This window comes from Mesoplodon densirostris, chromosome 10 (genome assembly GCF_025265405.1).
Source record: "Mesoplodon densirostris isolate mMesDen1 chromosome 10, mMesDen1 primary haplotype, whole genome shotgun sequence".
NCBI classification, from domain to species: Eukaryota; Metazoa; Chordata; class Mammalia; order Artiodactyla; family Ziphiidae; genus Mesoplodon; species Mesoplodon densirostris.
Genome location: NC_082670.1, coordinates 518,383 through 539,106, shown reverse-complemented (window position 1 = coordinate 539,106; position 20,724 = coordinate 518,383). Strand labels below are relative to the sequence as shown.

The 20,724-nt window shown below is 51.3% G+C and overlaps 2 long non-coding RNA genes and 1 pseudogene across 9 annotated transcripts in view; 2 read left to right on the top strand and 1 right to left on the bottom strand.

The window, feature by feature from the left end:
* Nucleotides 1–5,609: 5,609 nt before the first annotated feature.
* Nucleotides 5,610–7,873, top strand: LOC132497271 (phosphoethanolamine/phosphocholine phosphatase-like; annotated as a pseudogene).
* A 1,819-nt stretch (nucleotides 7,874–9,692) lies between these two features.
* Nucleotides 9,693–19,143, top strand: LOC132498035 (uncharacterized). The gene is made up of 3 exons (XR_009533663.1): nucleotides 9,693–9,923; nucleotides 17,747–17,941; nucleotides 19,080–19,143. It is a non-coding gene; the product is annotated as an uncharacterized LOC132498035 (long non-coding RNA).
* LOC132498033 (uncharacterized) overlaps nucleotides 10,230–20,724 on the bottom strand; it is a 66,890-nt gene continuing 56,395 nt past the window's right edge. For 4 of the 8 annotated variants that reach the window (XR_009533655.1, XR_009533656.1, XR_009533654.1 and 1 more), the window contains 2 exons: nucleotides 17,723–17,965; nucleotides 10,230–16,968 (listed from right to left, as the gene is read on the bottom strand). This is a non-coding gene — a long non-coding RNA (uncharacterized LOC132498033). The remainder of the gene's footprint in view (nucleotides 16,969–17,722; nucleotides 17,966–20,724) is intronic. The other 4 variants (XR_009533660.1, XR_009533661.1, XR_009533657.1 and 1 more) reach the window with 4 other exon arrangements.

The following is a 20,724-nucleotide window of genomic DNA, read 5'->3' as shown; positions in this document are numbered from 1 at the left end:
AAGCCTGGGAGCTTGGCTGGGCTCCCGTACCCACTTCTTATGCAGTCTCCCTGGATCCCCCATGCCACCACAGTGAGTATCCAGAAGGTGCTTTGTGAGGCCCTTTCCAGTCTGGGCAGCACCAGGGCCCTGGGGCTCTTCCAGGCCCAGAGCATCTCTGAGTATGTTCCAGTGTAGTGAAAAATTGACAGTTTTCACACAGTGTAGAACAAGCCTGGCGGTTATTTATGGTTTGTGTTGTGTGTGATTTTTTATGGTCTTGGAGAGTCCTATCATTTTTTTTATGCATCAGCACATTTTCCCACAGCACGTGCTTGAGTCCACAGGCTCAGGGGGTATTCCTGGGTTCTCTGGTCAGGAAGGCCCAGTCAGACTGGAGGGGAGACTGACCACACCCAAGGCCTGGTCCTTGTCAGGCAGAGGGCAGGAGATAGTCCAGTTGAGGTAGGATTGAGGCTCATTCCAGGAGGGTCATCCTGACTGTGGTCTAAAGAGATGCTGCTGCTTCTGGGAATATTTTTTTCTAGAGGAGAAAAACAGAGATGTTGTATAGAGCATGACTTGGACTAACAGGCAAAGGCAAGTCCGTGCAGGCCTGCGAGAGGGGGATCATGTCTCCCAGATCTTCATGGACTGTAGACCCAGCACCTCTGCAATCAGCCCCAGGTGGAGCAGCATTAAGACATAGAAGAAGTGGACTTGGGTCAGACTGCAGGTTTGTGATTGTGCACAGAGACGGCTGACTGTTTCCCAACTCCAGGGTTCTAGAACTGGGGCCTCTGGAGGGCATAGGCATTCAGGAATATGGTGAAGTGCTTATGGAAGAGTAGTTAGCAAAATGTAAGCCTCAGCCCAGAGCAAGATACCATGCAAGATAACACAAGACCTCCTGTCAGGAAGTAGCACAGACATGACCTGCAACTGACACTCAGACTTGCTTCTCCCACAAGCGGCTGGGGCAGCGGAAGGCTCGGCTGAGGCAGCTGAGCAGGCTGGGTCTGTACCCCACGACTGGGCAGGGCAGAGCGTGCTTGAGCCTTCAGCTAGCCTCTGTGACAGATGCAGGGCTGTGACCATCTTTATTTCCCAGGGACCATCTGGTGTCTCCTCGTTCTTGGGGAGGGTGAAACAAAAACAAACTTTGTGAAATTTCCTGAGCCTTTGTGTGTATGTGTGTGTATTACGTGAGTGTGCACAAGCATGTGCATGTGTGTGCTGTCTGTGCACAGGTCTGTGTACATCCGAGTGCATGTGAGTGTGTTTATGTGCAGGCAGGCACATGTGTGTATGCACGTGTTTTTGCATGCACAGCACATGTGATTGTGTGCCTGTGTGTGACTGCAGTCCACCTTTTCATGTGTGTGTGTACATGTGTGTGAATGCCGGTATGTACGTGCACATGTGTGTGTACACATGCGTGCTGTGGGGGGATGAGGAAGGCATGGGGTTGTTGCTTTCTGGTGTCGCCTTCCCCCACCCTCCCTTTTGCCATTGCCTCAGCACTTTGTGGTGAAGTGTAGAGACTCAAGGAGGACCACTACCCACTACCATCAGTGATCTGCCTGCTCATCCTCATGGTCATCCATCTGTCCAGTAAACATCCCTGAGCCTGTGCCATGTTCTGGGGCCTGGGGTCCACAGTGAAGCAGGCGCATGCTCTCAGCTCTGCTCAGCCCAGCCGGGCGCGGGGCAGAGAAGCTGCAGGCCAGGTGTGTCTGCGGAGGGAGAGGTTACCTCTGGCTGGTGGGTCAGTGGAGGTGGCAGCTGAGCTGAACTGAAGGAGCGGGATGGACGGAGCTCGCTCTAGAGGAGGGTGGGGGCAGGGGAAGGGGCTGGGTGCCTGGCTCGCGGGGAGGACGCATCGCAGAGGGGCTGCAAGGGTGGCCAGACAGCTAGCTTTTTTTTTTTTTTTTTTTTTTTTTCTTTTTGCGGTATGTGGGCCTCTCACTGTTGTGGCCTCTCCCGTTGCGGAGCACAGGCTCCGGATGCGCAGGCCCAGCGGCCATGGCTCACGGGCCCAGCCGCTCCGCGGCATATGGGATCCTCCCAGACCGGGGCACGAACCCGTATCCCCTGCATCAGCAGGCGGACTCTTAACCACTGCGCCACCAGGGAGGCCCCAGACAGCTAGCTTTGACTTCGTTTTATAGACAGAGAGAACAGTTTTGGAACGAGAGTGACAGGATCAGGCCCACACATTTCCTCTGGTGGTGGCTGAGGGGTTTGATGGCAGAAGAGAGGAGATGGGCCGAGGAACAGGGGTGACGGTGGGGGCTGTGCCTCCGCCAGGCTTCCAGCCTCTTTGTGGTGGTCCCTTGGGTCCACAAGGTTAGCACGCACCTTGTTTGAGGCCGGAATGGGGCTTCCTCTTCATTCCCTCTTTCCCAGAAGTAAACGCAACACAGTTTGGAGTTGGTGAGACTGAGGGGGCCATCTTGCAGGAAAGGCAAGCGTCAGCGTTGGCTGGGGTGCCTACCCGGGGTCAAGGGGGAACCCTTAGCCAGACCCGCAGACCCCAGGGAAGGACACGGTGTGCTCAGAGAGGCAGGGATAGTCAGGAGAGCCAGGTGTGCAGAGAAGGCTCGGCCAAGGGGGCCCTGGGGGCTCAGGCACTCAGGGAGTGAGGGGAGGGGTGGCCAGACAGCCGTGAATGAGGCCCAGGGGTCGACGGGGTCGTGCTGTGTGCAGGGTGGACACACACGGCCCGAGGCTGTTCTGTAGGGAACGTCTCCCGGCTGCAGTGGGCTCTGGAAATTGTCTGCGGGTTGCCATGCCTCCTGGGGCTCTCCGGCCCAGGCCCTAGCCGGGAGCTGCCTGTCCAGCCTACCCCAGCTCCACCTACAGACTGCACAAGGCTGGGCGGGCGGGATGGGCTCCTCGTGTCTCAGTTGCCATGACCTGTGACGTTTCCTTTCCAGTTGCCAGATCCATTGTAGGTATATATGTACAGTTTGTTGCGTTGTCTTGCGCCACCCGTTGGCTTAGGGAAGAACTGCCCTAGTAGGTTGGCCTGCAAGGTTTGCTACTTAAGAGCCTCCATCTGACATACTCTTCCCTGTCCGAAATGCAAACACAGCACACACTCCCTGCCTGGTTTGGGAATGATGACACCTCACCTCTCGCCCCTCCTACCCTGTCCTGCCCACACTCCAACCTCAAGGACACTTCGGTTCCCCATCTGACTCCCGACCCCTCCAGCTGGCTGGGGACAGGCAGCCTCATGACACAGTGTGCACAAAGGTTTCTGGCCGGGCTGTGAGGATGGGGACCAGGTCCCACCTGTGCCAATGAAGCAGGCGTCTCACCTGGATTTGTCTCCGGGCTCTTGAAGGTGGACTGAAGGTCAGACCAGAGGCCAAGGGCCCCAGAGGAGGGGGCTGTGGGCACAGGTAGACCAGGAGCAGCTGCCCCTCTGGTCAGCAGAGTCCAACAACCCAGGGCTTTCTGGTTCCTGGGGGGAGGAGAGGGCAGAGGCAGTGGGGGCCCAAAGACAGGTCCTGCTTCACCTCTGGATGGAGCCACTCAGCTGAGCCCAGGTTTTGAGGAATTAGAGTTAAAGGATGCAGGCTAGAGGGTCAGGGTTAGAGGGTCAGGTTAGATGGTCTGAGTCAGGGTCAGGGTAAGGGTTAGGAGTTTACAGGTCAAGGTCGAGTATCTAGGGGCTAGGGGTTAGGAGCATTAGGGTTTAGGATTAGAGATGAGGAGGTTAGGGTTAGGGAGGGAACAGTAGTGATTTGGGCGTTAGGGTTAGTGGGTTAGTGTTAAGCACAACTGGCCCACGGCCCGCCTAACCCCACACCTCTGAGTCCTGTAGGATGGACAGGACTTGCCCGGGGTCACTCACGAGTGTGGGGTTCACCTGGGCTGCTGGTTATCTACCCCCATCCTGGAACCTGAGAGTAGAACGAAACGTCTGCTCTGGTCACTGTCTGTTTCAAATCCACCTCAACCTCAGTCAACGGCTGTTAGGGCCTCAGAAGCCCACAGGGTTTCCTCCTACCATCTGAACTGGAGAGAGTAGTGCTGGCCCCACTTGGCCTGGGCAGCCCGGGTCCAGCACAGGCCTGACTGAGCTCACTCCATGGTCATGTTATGAATTTATATAGAACTTGGTGCAGCGACCTACCAGCCCCCAGGTGCTGCCTCCTGAGGGCTGCTGGGGCCCTCCTGGGACTGTAGGCATCCTTTGTCCCATCTGAGTGGGCATCAATAGACATCAAGTCTCAGGACAGCCCTTGACCTCTGACCATCCAGGAAGTCATCTGTGGTCCTCCAGCTCAAGCCAGTCCAGTCTCTGTCAAGTCTCTGTGGCCAATTACTGAGCTGACCTTGCTGCTGGGCAATTGAACAGCTACCTGGGCAGCACAGACAGCCCTTTGGGATGTTTCAGTTACTAACATCCTTGTGGTTGAGAAAAGGGCCTCCCCCTCACAGGCTCATAGCCTGCCAAGAGAGGTAATAACCGTCTAAACATTTGAGTGTGTCCCTGACACAACAACCATACAGCAGACCATGGCCTTGCAATCCTTTGGGATTCCAGCTGTAACAAACTTTTGATATTCATACTCATTAAGAGTCAGAGATACGGGAGCAACTGGGCCACCCAGTAGACAGTTTCTCATTGAGGCTGCATGGTCTTGGAGAGCCACGTGCACCCATGTGGTCTCTGAAAGCTGCCAATGACGGATTCCATGATACGGCATAATCCTTGAGCCTCCCACTGCTTCATTGAGCAAGAATTTCCTAACCACCATAGCATTTAGTCTCTGCTCTTTGTAAAGGAGGGAGGAGGCTGGATAAATGAGCAGTATTGTTCTTGGGGGATGGGTGAGTCATGTGGCCAGGGGGCAGGTGTGACTCCTGGGCTCCCACCACCAGAGACATCAAGGAGGGCTGTGCCTTTTGCAAGAGGAAGAGGTTCTTGCTGTTGTGGACGGACAGCAAGAGCACTGGATGGGTGGCTGCAGCCCCTGACCCTAAATCAGCCCCTTCCTTCCTTGGCCTTCAGATCCCACAGCTGTGCAGTGGGCCGTCAGTGGTGTGGAATCTGCCGCTTTCCCCAATCTAGCATCTGTTCTCATGCCAAAGTCCAGAACCTCAGCTTTTCTTTGGGAACTTACCTGTTTCCAGTCCAAAGAGTTCCAGAGGGCTGATGCTACGTTCCACCCACCTTGAAGATGGGCATATGATCCACATTTAGCCAATCCCATGTTCCATCCTAGGGGTGCTCTGATGGGTTCCAGGACGATGCTATGATCCAAACCAGGCCAATGACGTTTATTTTATTTTATTTTTTGGCCATACTGTGCACGCAGGATTTTAGTTCCCTGACCAAGGATTGAACCTGTGCCCCCTACATTGGGAGCTCAGAGTGTTAACCACTGGACCACCAGGGAAGTCCCATCCCCTCATTTTCAAAACTGCTATGGATTTAAAGCACACAAGATGGTTGTGATATGAGTGGCCTTTTCAGTATGACTTCTTTGACTTAGAATGTTTTCAATGTTTATCTATGTTGTAACATGTATTATCAGTGTTTCATTCATTTTTTTATTGTGGTTAAAAATACATAACATGGGGTTGGGGGGCAAGTGGAGGGAACGGCCCAGATGCACACCATTCACGGACCCTCTGGACTGGAAGGACTCGTGAGAGCCGGAGCCCAGAAATCCGGGGATGGGTAAGATGCAGCATCCCCTCCAATTCCCATAAGCGCCCCTTGCTCCATCCTGCACCCAAATACCTCAGCTAGGCCCTCTCCCCACTCTTGACACTCCAGACTCAGCCAGGACAGACCTCTGCAGCCGCTGCTCCCCACCCTGCAGGAGAAGCTCAGAGGTCCTGTCCCCCTTTCCTTTGAGGGACTCTTTTTGGTGACCACAAAAGGATTTGGTCGCTCAGGACAAAGCTGGTAGAGGACAGTGGGATGGCTGTGCCCGGCGCGCCACGCTTCCTCCTGACTTTCGACTTGGACAAGAGTATCGTGGATGAAAACAGCGACGACTCTGTTGTGCACGTGCCGCGGCGGGCCAGCAGCTGCCTGAGAGCCTGCGTGCCACCTAGCTCGAGGGCTTCTACAACGAGTACATGCAGCGCGTCTTCCAGTACCTGAGCGAGCAGGGCGTGCGGCCGTGGGACTTGCGCGCCATCTACGAGGCCATCCCCCTGTCGCCCGGCACGGGCGAGCTGCTGCAGTTTGTGGCCAAGCAGGGCGCCTGCTTTGAGGTTATTCTCATCTCAGACGCCAACACCTTTGGCGTGGAGAGTGCGCTGCGCGCCGCCGGCCACCACGGCCTGTTCTGACGCATCTTCAGCAACCCATCGGGGCCCGACCCTTGGGGGCTGCTGGCGCTGCAGCCCTTCCACGCGCACAGCTGCGCTTGCTGCCCCGCCAACATGTGCCAGCACAAGGTGCTCAGCGACTATCTGCGCGAGCAGGCCCACGATGGCGTGCCCTTCGAGCACCTTTTCTACGTGAGCGACGGCGCCAACGACTTCTGCCCCACGGGGCTGCTGGCAGGCGGCGATGTGGCTTTCCTGCGCCGCCACTACCCCATGCACCGCCTTATGCAGGAGGCGCAGAAGGCCGAGCCCAGCTCCTTCCGCGCCAGGGTGGTGCCCTGGGAAACCTCCGCCGAAGTGCGCCTACACCTGCATCAGGTGCTGAGGACGTGGCCTGCAGGGGCCACCCGGGCGGGGAGGGGGTGGGGCGGTGGGGGTCGGGAAAGAGAAAGCTAGTTTTATTACTCCCTTTCCCTTGCGTTTTGGTATATCCCTCCAGGATTTCCCAGAATCCCAGGTTGGTCCATTTGGGGACTGGAGGAGGGAGTTGGGAGCTGTCCCCATCTGTGCAGTTAACCGAGGTCAGCTGCCTCCCCCAGTTCCACTGCAAGCGAATTCTGGAGTCTGGCCGCAGCAGCGTGGCACGCATATCTGAGCAGGCAGCAGTGTTTCCACAAACCTTGTCCTCTCAGTTGGGAGGACGGGGTTCCCTGTCAGGGTCGAGAAGGAACATGTCCCGCCACGTTGCGGTTAACTGTTTCCTTGGGCTGCGTGGCCTCCCTCCTCCAGTCTTCTGTCCAGAGGACCCAGGCCCCGAAATGTACCCCCCGACCTCCCCCGCACCGGACTCCCCACAGAGAGAGGTGCTCCCTGCCGATGGTCCCAGGCCTAGATCTTTACCTACTGTGACCCTACACTACACTCCTTGCCCCCCGCCCCCCCACCCTGTTAGCATCCCCACAGGGTAAAAAGCTCGAGGGAACAGTCACCTGTTGGTGGAAAGAGGTAGCACACTGTTCCGGGGCTCGGGTCTGGCCAGCCAGGGACCTCACAGAGCCCGAAGATGTCTCCTTGCACCACAGCCTCGTCTATGCAGCAAGAAACCAAGGACTTAACCAAAGTCGCCCCACTGACTGGGCCCTTTTGAGTCCCCCTCCTCCTGTATGGAACAGAAAGCCATGATGCTGTAAAGCAGAGCCAGTGGAAACCCAAGGCCCACCTCCCTCTTGTGGAGTTTCAGAGCTGTAAAGGAGGTGAAGGGGCGGAGGTGAGCGAGGTGTCTCACGCTGCCGTCTGGGGGATGAGGGCGAGGTGAGCTCTGCTCTCAGAGAGCCCCACCTAAGTGAGGGAGCTGGTCCCCACTCTTGGAGGAGTGCCCAGCCTGGGGAACCAAGACTGAATACATAACAAAGCAGGCAACAGGCAAAAGAGCAGGGTGCGGCCCACCTTCACAGAGGGGCACAGGGGTCTAGTGTGGAGGGCTCAGTGAGCACTGAGGAGATGGGAGATACTGCTGCTTAGGGCAGGCAGAGGAGGCTCAATGAGCGGGAGCCTTACAGGTGGGTTGCCTTTCAGTCCCTCGGCCCGCTAGCCCTGCAGGGCAATCATCAGGAGGTCATCAGAATTTTATTCAAAGTTGGCACTTGCAGCTGGAGACCCTGTCTTGCATGGCGTAAGGGTCCCCTGTGGATAAGGTCACCAAGCTCCTTGGCTTCCAGTTCTTTCCTGTCTCCAGCAGGCCTCTGGGTGCCTCCTCTGTCTTTACCCGGACGCCTTCCCACTGCAGTGGGGGAAAGGAAGAGACACAGCTCACAGCCCAGGAGGTGTGCCGGGCTGGTCCAGTCTTGACTGGAGCAGGCTTTGGTGTGGGACTCAAGAGGCTCACTCAAGGCGGTGCTTGGGTCAGCATCCCAGAGATCCCAGGTTGTCAGCAGCTGGGCTGCACATAGTTCCCGGGGAAGAATCCAGACCCCTCTGAGCCGATGCCCTCACAGCAGCCATCGGAGTAGTGGCGGGTGATGCAGATAATGGTGCCCTCAGAGAAGGAGAGTTCATTGTCCTTCTGGCGGGTGTATGGGTACAGTGTCATTACTGCAGGGCGGGAGGAGAGGGGTGCCATGAGACGTGCCTCCTGCCCTGCCACAGGGATGCTTGTGCCCACATACTGGACTCTAGGGGGCAATGTGGGGAGTGGGGCAGGAGATGCCTTCTTCAAAGTCCCAGGACTCCTCCCCAGCTGAGCTAATATTCAGTATCAGGCCAGCTGCTTCCCTCCTCTGTGGGGGTGCGGTGGGGTGGAATAAAAGGCTCCACAAGTGTGACACAAGCCATCCCCTCCACTCCAAGAAACTTCAGTGTTTGAGAGCAGGGCCCCAGGATCTACCCATTTTTGTAATCTGCTTTCAGCCCCCGTTCAGCCTGTTCTTCCCACAATGTCTCTGGCAGGTGCTGGAGGTATTGCTCAGTAGGTGCTCTAGTAGGTGCTCAGTAAATACAGCAACATTGAACAGTGTAGACTTGGCCGAGTGAGCCTTGGGCAAGTCACTTAGTTTAACCTCTCAGGCTCAGCTTCGTCTGTTAAATTGGAGTGTGAAGATCCTAGGAGGTTAAGTAAAAGAAAATGGATGAGAAGCTTCGACTCTGGGGTCTGGTATAAAGCTGGGGCTAAATTATGTTAAAACCCCCCACATAACATTTACCATTTAAATCATTTTGAGCATACAGTTCTATGGCATTAATTACATTCACGTTGTTGTACAAATATTCTCAGCATCCACCTCCGGAAGTCATTCATTTTCCCTATGGAAAGTTCTGTATCAGTTTCTCTAAATTTTTGCCAACATTTGTTATTTTTAGCTTTCTTGATCGTAGGCCTTCTAGTGTGTGGAGGGGTCGGCGTTGTGGTGTTAACTTGCATTTCATCACGACTAATGACGATTAACATCTCTTCATGTGCTTGCTGACCATTTGTATGTCTTATCTGGAGAAGGGTCTTTTGAAGCCCCTTTTCCATTTAAAACATTGGGTTGTTTGCCGAGTCCCGCCAAGCGCTCCTCCTGGCGGCGTTGGTGTCGGTGAGTCCAGCCTGGAGCGGTCTCCGCGCCGCAGGGGCCCGCGCCCCGGGGCATCGCTAGCTGCTTCTCAGGAGAGGAGACGCCCGCCCCCCGGCGCCCGTGCCTGGAGCGCCGAGATCGTGCTGCGCCGTGCAGACGCGGCGCCGGCGGGGCGGGTCTTGCTAGGCATTGGGTGCGGGTCACCTGAGCGCAGCGGCGGTCTGCGCGCCTCTCCCGGAGGAGAATGTCCCGCAAGTGGGCGTTCCGGCGCCCGTGCCTGGAGCGCCGTGATTGTGCTGCGCCGCGCGGACGCGGCGACGGCGGGGCGGGTCTTGCTCGGCATTGGCTGTGGGTCACCTGAGCGCGGCGGCGGTCTGCGCGCCTCTCCCGGAGGAGCGTGTCCCGGAAGTGGGCGTCCCGGCCAGAGCGCATCTGGCCCGGGGCATCCTTGGGGCTCCTAGCTGTTAGCACCACACGAGCTTGCGGGGGGCTAGGTAGCCAGCGCTCGGCGGCTGGGAATGACCCGTCCCGTGGGTCCCAGGCACCCCAGCGGAATCCGAGCGCGGAGCGGAGGGCTGCGGACCGCAGGTAAGGGGACGGGGGTTGGTGGGGGTGGGTGGAAGAAGGAACGAGGAATTACACCAGAGCTGTTTGGTACAGGGGCAGAAACAGAAAACTCAGACGTAGCACTGCAGAGGCCATGGGAGTTAAGTTGTAAATGCTGCTGGCTTTCAGTAGCCTGCGGCCATTCTCTTCTGTAGCTGATGGGGTACAAAGCTCTACTGGGTTGTTCTTTGCATGGGATAGTCTTGTTTTGCAGAAATTCAGCTCAGAGCCATCCTTGATGTGTAAGTGTAAGGTCGGATCTTAACAAACGGCATCGCGAAACAGAGGAACGCTTCAAGTGAGCTTTATTAGGGGGCGCTCCCGGGCGAGGTTCACTGGTCCGAGAGAAAGGGACCAGAGAAGTCGCCCCCAGGCGAGGGCTGGGCAAGATTTTATAGGGGAAGAAGGGAAAGGGGTGTGGTGAATCTGGGAGGGCGCAGGGAATTCCTTATCTGGTGGTCTCTTCGGGTGTCGTGGCACTATCTGGTGCCGGTTACATCAGTCTTGGGACCGCTAGTCCCATCCCTCGAAAGGCGGGAAGGCTGGGCCGGGTGGAAATCCCCCAGGTCAGTTCCTGGAACTGGGTGGTCCGGAATGTCTCCAGGTCAGTTTCTGGAACTGGGTGGTCCGGAGAGTTTCGGTCTGATGCAACCTGTGAATCTGATTGCGTTCCCCTGCCTCGGGCCAGTTGGCCTTACATCCCGACATCTTTGGTGTAATGGGGCGGCGTTCCGATCTCTGGCTACTTCATGCTGAATGTGGGCGTCGAAAGGGGAGTCGGGCGACCAGAGGTCCGAGGCTTAGGGGAGACCAGTGGGGGTTTCTGTAGGAAGCAAGGTGTAAGGACTGAGGAACATTTGGTTTGTGGCCACCCGAGAGACTTCCTCCATGCGCCAGCGAAGGAACCTAAGAAAACGGGGGGCAAACATGAGCAAGATACAGATGAGAATTAAGGGGCCTCAGATTGGTGTTAGCCAGGTATAGAGGGTGGATCGCCACCAATCGGGAATTGGGGAGGCGGACTGTTGGTGTTTGCGTTGGAGTTCTTCTCTTAAGCGATGGAGGGCGTTTACAGCAGCATTCCTCCTGTAGGAAGAGGCAGGTACCTCCTTTGTCGGCCGTCAGGAGGTCCAGGGCTCGTCGATTCTGGAGAGCGACTCGGGCTATGGAGGTGATTTGGCACTGGAGAGAGGAGATGGAGGCGGCGGAGCCTTCAATGGCTAGCTGGAGCTTATGTTCTAAGTCGCGGAATGTTGAAACACTATGTGTTAGAGCTCCCCCCCGCCCCCCCGATGCCTGCAGCGACCAGGGAGGAGGCGAGAGAGATGCCTGCGACCAGAGGAAGAAAGATAGCTCTTTTTTGTCGGGTAAAGGGCGGCGTGATTAGCGAGGAAAATTCATCTTGGCTATACAGTGTGAGTTGTGGGACGAGAGTAACAGAGATACATGGGAAGGGGGAGGAAGAATTGATCTCTTGTGAGGGAACCATTGCACCACAAAAACATGCCTGGTGGTGCTTCAATTGATGTGTTTACCGTGAGGGATGTGTTGCAAAGAAACCCAGTATCAGGTAGATTTGGGGGGCTGCTGTAACAGATGGTGAGATATTTTTGAATCAAGGAATATGGGGACTTTTAACGGGGAAGAAGGTGGGTTTTGGGATGTGTAGGAAGTAGAATTGAAGGGCTGGTCGAGTGGGACAGCAGCCAAGGGCGGCCGGCCAAGTGAGGCACATAGAAAGCAGTCGGAGATGTTACCTATTCCTGTGTGGTTGAGTATCTGTAGTGTTTGTTTGGTCAGTTCGGCTGCTGCTGCTAGGGCCCGAAGGCATGGTTGCCATCCCCGAATGGTTGGGTGTAGCTGTTTGGAGAGGTAAGCCACGGGGCGGTAGGAAGGCCCTACAGGCTGGGCAAGGAGTCCAGTGGCTATTCCGGCCCGTTCATCCACAAAAAGGTGAAAAGGTCGGTTTGGGTTGGGCAGAGAAAGGGGAGGAGAAGATATCAGAGCGTTACGGAGGGTGAGAAAGGCCTGTTGAACGGCGGAAGGAGAGGTGAGGGGTCCTTGAGGGGTTTCCTTAGCGGCTAGATATAAGGGTTTAGCGAGGAGAGCAAAGTTAGGGATCCAGTGTAGGAAAAATCCTATAAGGCCCCAAAAAGAGAGAATTTGTTCCGCTGTTTCCGGAGGCTGGAGTTCACGGATAATCCGGGTGCGATCGGCTGTTAGATCTTTTGTGGTAGGGTTAAGATGGAGCCCCAGGTAGGTTACAGAAGATACAGATAACTGAGCTTTGGCTGGGGAGACCCGATAACCGCGAGAGCCAAGGTGATTGAGGAGATCTGCAGTATGTTGTCTTGAGAGGCTGAGATAGGCTACAAAGGAGGAGGTCATCTACATATTGAAGGAGTGTGCTGGGGGTACGGGAGCAGGAAGTGAGGTCCTGTGCCAGCGCCTGACCGAAGAGGTGAGGAGTGTCGCGGAAGCCCTGGGGAAGAACTGTCCAGGTGAGCTGACTGGAAGTATGAGTATCCGGATCCGTCCAGGTAAAGGTGAAGAGGAAATAGGAGTCGGGATGTAGAGGGATAGTGAAAAAGGCATCTTTGAGATCCAGAACCATAATGTGGGTTGTGGATGGGGGGATATGGGAGAGCAAGGTGTATGGGTTTGGTACTACTGGGTGGAGAGGGATTATGGCTTCATTGATTAGTAGGAGGTCCTGGACCAGGCGATAATCCCCAGAGGCCTTGCGGACAGGCAGGATGGGGGTGTTTCAGGGAGAGTCAGTGGGGATAAGGAGTCCCTGGTTTAGGAGTCTGGTGATAATAGGTTGTAGGCCCCTAAGGTGAGTCTCAGAGATGGGAAACTGGGGCCTTGATGGAAATTTGGAGGGGTCCTTTAGGCCGATGAGGACGGGGGAATGGTGTGTTGCTATTATGGGCTTAGAAGCATCCCAGACATGGGGATTGATTGGGTTCCGTGTGATTGGAAGAGGGGGATAGGAGGGGGAGGGTTCTAGAGACAGGCCGAGAAGAGGAAGCAGGAGTTGGGAGGAGGGGACCTTAGGGTTGAGTCTATCCAGCTGGAGGGAGGCCCCTAAGTGGAAAAGGGCATCTCGGCCTAGCAAGGGAACTGGGCAGGATGGTATGACTAAGAAGGAATGAGTAAAAGGGAGTCCTTTGTTACGACATGGGAGTCGACCGGTCTGGAGTGGGAAGGATGGTTTGCCATCAATACCCATGACCGAGATCTGGGAAGGAGAAACTGGCTCGGAATAAGTAGGCAGGACCGAAGAGGCAGCCCCCGTGTCCACCAGAAATGAAATGGACTTATCCGCTACCTGTAGCGTTACCCTGGGCTCGGTGAGGGTGATGGGGGTCTTCGAGTCCGGGTGCCATCAGTCGTCAGCCAATCCCAGCAGTTCGAGTGGTAATGCCATTGGGTCGGCCCGCCCCCCCACGTGGAGACGCTGAGGGAGGGCCAGTCGTAGGGCAGTCACTCTTCCAGTGGCCCGTTAACCCGCAGCTGGGACAGGGCTTAGAAGGAGGTCGGGGATTGGGACATTGGCGAGCCCAGTGGCCTTCTTTTCTGCATTTGAAGCAGGCCCCCGGCGGGGTTGCCTTTTGCGGACCCCATGGATGCTGTGATACATGGGAGATGGCCGGCCTTAGGGCGGCTACAAGAGGTTGGGTTTGGAGGGCCACCTTCTGGTGCATCCGAGCCTGTCAGCTGGATCCTGCTAAATCCTCACGGCCATTGTAGACTTTAAAGGCCATCTTTACCAGATCTCGAATAGGGGTTTGAGGGCCGTCTTCTGCCCGTTTTAATTTCTTTCGGATGTCCGGGGCTGATTGGGTGATAAAATGGGTGGCTAGGACCGCTGCCCCTGCCAGGGTGTCGGGATCCAGTTGGGTGTAGAAAGTTAAGGCCGCTGTAAGGCGATTGAGAAAGATAGCTGGATTTTCGTTAGGTTCTTGGATTATCTCTTTTAGTTTTTCAAAACGGACTACCTTATGAGCAGCAGCCTGCATGCCAGCCAGGAGGCACTGGATCATGAGGTCGTGTTTATGACGGCCATCTTGGCCATCCTGATAAGTCCAGCCTGGATTGGTACCAGGTACAGCAGTCACTCCGACAGGCATGGAGTTGTCGGTAAGGTGAACCTGATCTGCATGGTTTTGGGCAGCAGTTTGAATTCTTTCCCTCTCATCAGGGGTCAGAGTAGAAGATAGGATCACAGAGATATCATACCAGGTTAGATCGTAAGCTTGAGAGAGGTAGCGAAATTATTTGATGTAGCGGGAAGAGTCCGCCGAAAAGGAGCCTAATCACGTTTCTATTTGAGAGAGAACTTGGAGGGAAAAGGGAACATGAACTCTAATCCTTCCGCTCCTTCTACCTCCCTCAGAGGGCAGAGGAGATTTGGATCTTGGGAGTCATGAGAGAGTGTATGTGCACTAACTGGCAAAGCAAGGGGCGAGGGAGGAGAAACCGTTGAGGGAGGTGGGGGAGCGGTTGGATGGGCCGCGGCGGCTGCGGGATGAGGAGGGACCGCTTCAGGGTTGGGTGGAGGCTGGAGAGGAGCTCTGGAAGGGGGAGAGGCGAGAGATTCGGGTGGGTCGCCTAGTGGAGAGGAGTCCTCATCAAAGGAAATTAGGGGCTTGGATGTAGGAGATGTCTGTTTGGCAAGAAAGATCTGGGAAGTGGAACAATCGACGTAGAGGGAGGGGCGGGAGCGTAAATACCAGAAGGCCTGAACATAGGGGACCTCGGATCATTTGCCCATCCTGCAGCAGTAATTATCTAGATCACGGAGGATGTTAAAATTGAAAGTCCCTTCAGGAGGCCATTTGGATTGATTGTCTAGAGGATATTGTGGCCTGGCCACAGTGGAATAGAAAATAAGCCGTCGGCAACGGAGAACTTGGGAGAAACCGAGGGCTGTAAAATTGGCTAGGAGACACCCCAGGGGTGTCTTAGAATCTGGTTTCGATTCTGAGGTTCCCATGACCCCCAGTCTGTCCCTGAGTGAATGGAGGAGAGAGGCGTGCCTGGTCTCAGTCTCCAATTCACGGCAGGTCGGAGGGCAGTCAGGTGATTGGGACGTCTCCACAGTTCCATAGACCTCACTTGCTATATGGTCGGTCTTTTGATATATGTATTTAATAGGTATTTGTACACGTATGGTAACCCTAATCTTAATTTTTCCATTCACCCCACCTATCCTTTTAGATAAGCATACTTCTAAGTCTGTGAGTGTCTTTCTCTGTGGAAATATGTTCATTTGTGTTAATTATTAGTTAACACCTCTAAGTGATACCATAGGATATAGGTTTTGGCTTTCTGACTTACCTCATGTTCTGTGATTATCTCCAAGCTCATCTATGGTGCCTCAAATAGCAGTGTTTCATTGTTTTCCGTGGCTAATATTCTGTTGTATAAATAGACCACTTCTTCTTTATCTGTTCATCTGTTGATGGACCTTTTGGTTGCTTCACTGTCTTGGCTATTGTGAATAAGGCTGCAGTGCAGATTTTGCAGCCCGGGTCTTCTCGATTCAGGTCTCAGGTGAGAGGCCCAGTGGTGTGACTGCTGGATTGAATGGTACCTCAATTTTTATTTTAATTATAGCTCCCTTCTGTTCTCATTATTGGCTGTTACCACTTTACATCTCACCAGAAGCTAGAGGGTACAGTGTTCTCTAAAACCCCTTCAATATTTATTGTTTGTAGTCTTTTTGCTGATGGCCAGTTGACTGGTGTGAGTTGAAACCTTTTTGTAGAGTAGATTTGCACGAGTCTAATAATTACCAAGGTTGAGCTTTTTACCCATTTTCCTTTTTTTAAAAGAGAGTGAGCCAAATTAACCTCTTCATATTATTTTCTTGAAAAATTTGCAGTTTTGAATTTTTTTGGCCATTCCCTACCTCCGCACAGTTGTTTAGGGCAGGTGTCCTTTACAGCCGTGAGTCCTTCTAATGTTAAGTGACCATTAGCTGTGGGTTTAAAGCCGCTCTTGTGGGAAACGGCCACAAGGCGGCAGCATTTCTACATTTCCAACTCTGGGTTTTTGGGCAACAGAGCTTTCCTGGAAATTGTGTTAGTACGCAGCAAATTAGAGTGGAATGTGCCAGCGCAAAGCCCCAAGAGCATATATATCCTAAATTGTTTGCTTTTTAAATTTAATTTTTATTAATTATCAGAGCAAATTTGATAAAAATGTAGATTCTCCTAGGTGTACAGTTTCTGATTCATCCTATCAATGTATCTGTCTATTCCTCTTTGGATCCTTTCCCGTGTATATTATAGAGTGTTGAGTAGACCTCTCTTTGTATTCCATAGGTATTGTGTAATTATATATTTCATATGTATTAGTACATGTCTGTTAACCCCCATATCCTAATTCATACATTCCTTACACCTTTCCATTTGGTTTTCTGAATCTATGTGTGTCCTTCTCTTGGAAATTATTTCATGGGTATCAATTTTTAGGTAATACCTGTAAGTGATGTCATAGGATGTCTGTCTTTCGGTTTCTTTCTTACTTCAAGTTGGGTGATTGTCTGTAGATCCTTCTGTGGTGGTGCCAACGGCACTGTTCCATGCTTTTTCATGGCTAATATTCCATTGTGTACATGGACGACTTCTTCTTGGTGCATTTTTCTGTTGATGGACATTTTGGTTTCTTCCAGGTCTTGGCTATGGTACATGTTGCTGCAGTGCAGGATTGCCAGCCTGTGTCTTTTTGATTCTGGTCTACTCATGTGATAGGCCCATTAGTGGGCCTACCAGATCACATGGTAGCTCCATTTTTACCCTTAAACGCACCTCCATTCTGTTCTCACTACTGGCTGTTACCAGGTTACATCCCACCAGCAGCTAAAGGGTACACAGTTCTCTAAAACCCCTTCAGCATTTATTCTTTGTAGACTTTTTTTTTGCTGATGATCATCCTGAAGGCTGTGAGGTGAAAGTTTTTGTACACTGGATTTGCATGGCTTTATTAATTCCTGATGTTCAGCTTTTTTCCATTCCTGTTTTTTTAACAAAAAAAGAAAGAAAAAGAAACAGAACACAAATGTGCGTAAAATGTGCCTCTTGAAACTGTCGTTTTGAAATGTGGACGTCTTTTGAATTTTTTGTTCGATATACGACCCCAGGATTTGTTTTCAGGGCAGGTGTGATTTACAGGCCTGCACTTATTTTGAATATCAACTGACCATTAGCGCTGGGATTAAAGCTGCTGTTGTGGGAAACGGCCACAAGGCGGCAGCATTTTTCCATTCCCAAATCTGGTTACTAGGGCAGCAGAGCCTTTCTGGAAGTCCTGTGCTTAGGTTGTAAATTAAAATGGAATGTGCCAGGAGAAACCCCCATAAGTTTATCTTACATTAATTCTTGTTCGTTGTTTTAGTTTTTTAATCAGGGTAATGATTAGAATATTGTTTGTCCTAGGTGTACACAATCTGGTTCATTTGTGCATTATATATGTATATATATATATTCCTGTACAGAGCCAATTCCCATGTAAATTATTGCAGAGTGTTCCATAGACCTCCCTTGCTATATGGTCGGTCTTTTTAATATATGTATTTAATAGGTATTTGTACACGTATGGTAACCCTAATCTTAATTTTTCCATTCACCCCACCATTCCTTTTAGATAAGCATAGTTTGTTTTCTAAGTCTGTGAGTGTCTTTCTCTGTGGAAATATGTTCATTTGTGTCAGTTGTTAGATAACGCCTATAAGTGGTATCATAGGATATGTCTTTTGCTTTCCGACTTACCTCATGTTCTGTGATTATCTCCAGGATCAACTATGGTGCCTCAAAGAGCAGTGTTTCATTGTTTTCCATGGCGAATATTCCATTTTGTACATGGACCACTCCTTCTTTTTCCACTCATCTGGTGATGGACATTTTGGTTACTTCCATGTCTTGGTTATTGTGAAAATTCCTGTAGTGCAGCTGTTGAAGCCTGTGCCTTCTCGACTCTGGACTTCTCAGGTGAGAGGCTCAGCAGTGGGCCTGCTGCATGGAAATGGTGGCTCAATTTTTACGTTTAAATGCAGCTCCTTTCTGTTCTCATTATTTGCTGTTACCACTTCACATCTCACCAGAAGCTAGAGGGTACAGAGTTCTCTAAAACCCCTTCAGCATTTATTGCTTGTAGACTTTTTGCTGATGGTAGTTGACATGTGTGAGTTGAAAATTTTTGGAGGTTAGACTTGCATGAGTCTAATAATTCCTGATGTTGAGCTTTTACCCATTTTCCTCTTTTTTGAAAATGAGTAAAACTTACCCCTCCATACTATCTCCTTGAAAATTTGCCAGTTTTGAATTTTTTTAGCCATTCCCTACCTCCGCACAATTGTTTAGGGCAGGTGTCCTTTACAGCCCTGAGTCCTTGGGAATGTTAAGTGACCATTAGCTGTGGGTTTAAAGTTGCTCTTGTGGGAAACAGCTACAAGGCGGCAGCATTTCTACATTTCCAACTCTGGGTTTTTGGGCAACAGAGCTTTCCTGGAAATTGTGTTAGTAAGCAGCAAATTAGAGTGGAATGTGCCAGCGAAAAGCCCCAAGAGTTTATATCTCCTAAATTATTGTTTGTTTTTTAAATTTAATTTTTATTAATCAGGGCAAATTTGATAAAAATGTAGATTCTCCTAGGTGTACAGTCTCTGGTTCATCCTATCAATGTATCTGTCTATTCCTCTTTGGATCCTTTCCCGTGTATGTTATTATAGAGTGTTGAGTAGACCTCTCTTCGTATCCCATAGGTACTTGGTCATTATATATTTCATATGTATTAGTACATGTCTGTTAACCCCCATATCCTAATTCATACATTCCGTACACCTTTCCATTTGGTTAAACATAATTTGGTTTTCTGAATCTATGTGTGTCCTTCTCTTGGAAATTATTTCATGGGTATCAATTTTTAGGTAACACCTATAAGTGATGTCATAGGATGTCTGTCTTTCGGTTTCTATCTTACTTCATGTTGGGTGATTATCTGTAGATCCTTCTATGGTGGTGCCAACGGCACTGTTCCATGCTTTTTCATGGCTAATATTCCATTGTGTACATGGACGACTTCTTCTTGGTGCATTTTTCTGTTGATGGATATTTTGGTTTCTTCCAGGTCTTGGGATGGTACATGTTGCTGCAGTGCAGGATTGCCAGCCTGTGTCTTTTTGATTCTGGTCTACTTATGTGATAGGCCCATTAGTGGGCCTACCAGATCACATGGTAGCTCCATTTTTACCCTTAAACGCACCTCCAATCTGGTCTCACTACTGGCTGTTACCAGGTTTCGTCCCACCAGCAGCTAAAGGGTACACAGTTCTCTAAAACCCCTTCAGCATTTATTCTTTTAGACATTTTTTTGCTGATAATCATTCTGACGGCTGTGAGGTGAACGTTTTCGTACAGTGGACTTGCATGGCTTTATTAATTCCTGATGTTCAGCCTTTTTCCATTCCCATTTTTTTAACAAAAAAAGAAAGGAAAAGAAACAGAAGCCAAATATGCATAAATTATGACTCTTGAAACTGTCGGTTTGAAATATGGACGTCTTTTGAATTTTTTGTTCGATATATGACCCCAGGATTTGTTTTCAGGGCAGGCGTCATTTACAGGCCTGAAATTATTTGGAATATCAACTGACCATTAGCGCTGGGATTTAAGCTGCTGTTGTGTGAAACGGCCACAAGGTGGCAGCAGTTCTCCTTTACCAAATCTTGTTACTAGGGCAACAGAGCCTCAATGGAAGTCGTGTTCTAGGTTATAACTTAGAATGGAATGTGCCAGGAAAAAGCCCCTTAAGTTTATGTCTCACTACTTCTTGTTCATTGTTTTTATTTAATTTTTATTTTTTTATCACAGCAAGTTTTATTACAGGGTTTGGCTTGTTCTAGGTGTGCAAGATGTGGTTCTTTTATACATAAACATATGTCTATTCTTCCTGGGATCCTTATCCCATGTACGTTATGACAGAATGTTGAATAGTCTTCTCTTGGTATTCCGTAGGTCTTTGGTGATTATATATTTCACCTGTGTTTGTATACATCTGTTAACCCCAATATCCTAATGTATCCAATCCTCACACCTTTCCATTGGTGAACCATAAATTTGTTTAATGAATCTCTGATAGCCCTTCTCTGTGGGAATATCTTCACTGGTATCAATTTTTAGGTAACACCTATAAGTGATATCATACGATATGTGTCTTTCTCTTTCTGACTTACTCCAGGTTGTGTGATTACATCTAGAATCATCTACGGTGCTGCACAGGGCAATGTGTCCTTTTTTTCCTTGGCTAATATTTTGTCTGTACTGGTACCAGTTCTTCTTTGTCCACTCATCTGTTGCTGGACTTTTTGGTTACTTCCATATCTTGGCTATTGTAATACTGTGCAGTGCACATTTGCCTTCCTGTGCCTTTCCAATTCTGTCTTCTTTGGTTATAGGTCCAGGAATGGGCCTGCTGAATGATATTGTAGCTCAATGTGTACCTTTTAAAGGCATCTCCATTCTGTTCTCATTAGTGGCTCTTTCCAGGGTACATCCCACTGAAAGCTGAGGGTATGCATTTCTCCACAACACCTTCAGCATGCATGCATGCATTCATTCATTCATTCATTTATTTTCGTTTGTTTGTTTTGCAGTACACGGGCCTCTCACTGTTGTGGCCTCTCCCGTTGAGGAGCACAGGCACCCGCGGCATGTGGGATCTTCCCAGAACGGAGTACGAACCCGCGTCCCCTGCATCGCAGGTGGACTCTCAA